Source organism: Cervus canadensis, chromosome 9 (assembly GCF_019320065.1).
Source record: "Cervus canadensis isolate Bull #8, Minnesota chromosome 9, ASM1932006v1, whole genome shotgun sequence".
NCBI classification, from domain to species: domain Eukaryota; kingdom Metazoa; phylum Chordata; class Mammalia; order Artiodactyla; family Cervidae; genus Cervus; species Cervus canadensis.
In genome coordinates, this window is record NC_057394.1 from 82,589,280 (window position 1) to 82,591,150 (window position 1,871).

The following is a 1,871-nucleotide window of genomic DNA, read 5'->3' on the forward strand; positions in this document are numbered from 1 at the left end:
TTTACAGCCCGAGATGGCAATGACTTTTTCACCAAGCTAAATAAATCAAGGAATGATGCTGATGTTCTAACCGCATCTTACGGATTTGTGCGGCAAAAGCACAGACAGACAGAACCCCCAGTTCCCCCAGACAACCATTTCAGATGTGCTCAGCTGCATCCACAGGCTGCCTCCCAGAAACCCCAAACCTGTGCAGAGATGTGGACAGAGCACAAGTTCAGGAGGCTGTCTGGGAGCCACAAGCTGTTCTTTCTACTGCCGTCAGCCTTGGCTTTTGGAAAAAGCTGCCCTAAGACAAACCTACTAGGCCAATTAAGCTGCCCATTCCATGGTCCCCACATAACAAGAGGAGTGAGTTTATTGGAAGTGTTGTTTACTGTTACCCACTCAGTAATCCTGAGGAGTCTCCCAATACCACAATCTCCGTTTGAGCGGTCTTGGTTTGAGCAGCAATTTGTTTTTAACTCTCCTTGATGACAGGAGCTGGTAAATAGGTTCAATTATACTTCACCAAATGGGCCTGATGGCAACAGTCAAGCCATCAGCAAGAGAGGAGTATTATGTTTTTGTTTTTATTAATTTTGAAGTGTCCTTATTCATTTGTTCAACAAAGATTTATGACATGTCTAAGATGTGGCTCAGCCCTGAGGATAGGAGATGGAAAAGATAGAATGCCTGCTCCCAGCGAAGTTTCAGACAATTGAAATGCAGCGTCAGAACCACTAAGGGGGAATTCCCTGGTGGTCCAGTGGTTAGGACTCTGCTCTTCCACTGCAGGGGACCCAGATTCCATCCCTGGTCGGGGAACTAGGTGCAAGCTGTGTGACACTGCCAAAATATTTTATTAATTAATTTCAGGGGGGAAAAAATGCTAAGAACAAGGCGATGCACCAACCTGAAAGCACCATGACTAGCCAGAGACTAGGGCTGGTTGGTCAGGAAATGGTTCCCTAGCCTTGAAAAAGACAGCAGACTCTAAGCAAAAGCAAGGAGACAGATGAGAGAGGACATGGTTAATGAGAAGAGCTGAAAGCTGTCTCCATTCAGATTCATGACAGCGAGGCAGCCGTCTCTGTGTTGGGAGACAGAAGACACCTTGTCAACATTTCTGTGACCTCCAGAAATCCAAGGAGAATACTAGTTTTAGATCATCCCAGGTGAACAACAGAAAAAGAGCCTCTGAAACCTAGACCTCGAATAATTTTCACAAAGTTTCAATAATGTTTACTGATAACAAAAAGAAAATCATAAAACAAATTAGGAGAAAATCCAGAGTGCATGTGTGTGCATGCTAAGGTGCACAGTCGTGTCCAACTCTTTGCCACCCTGTGGACTGTAGCCCACCAGGCTCCTCTGACCATGGGATTTCCCAGGCAAGAATACTGGAGTGGGTTGCCATTTCCTTCTCCAGGGGACCTTCCCATCCTAGGGATCAAACTCACATCTCTTGAGTCTCCTGCACTGGCGGGTGGATGCTTTACCATTGAACCACCTGGGATGTCCTTTTCTAGATATCATCTTTGTTGTTCAGTAGCTCAGTCATGTCCGACTCTTTGCTTCCACATGGACTGCAGCACGCTCAGCTTCCCTGTCCTTCACTATCTCCTGGAGCTTGCTCAAACTCATGTCCATTGAGTCAGTGATGCCATTCAACCATCTCATACTCTGTCATCCCCTGCTCCTCCTGCCTTCAACCCTCCTTCTTCTAATTATTAGACCCTTTTTTTGAGACTGGTTGTTTGTTTGCTTTTACTAGACTCTTTTTAGATATATGATTTGCAAATATTTTCTCCCATTCTATAAACTGTCTTTTTACTTTCTTGATAGTGGCTTTTGATATACAAAAGTTTGGAATCCAAGGGTGTTTCAAC

The 1,871-nt window shown here is 44.9% G+C and overlaps 1 non-coding gene across 1 annotated transcript; it reads left to right on the forward strand.

The window, feature by feature from the left end:
- The first annotated feature begins 734 nt into the window (after positions 1-734).
- On the forward strand, positions 735-807 carry TRNAG-UCC. The gene has a single exon. It is a non-coding gene; the product is annotated as a tRNA-Gly (tRNA).
- Positions 808-1,871: the final 1,064 nt, after the last annotated feature.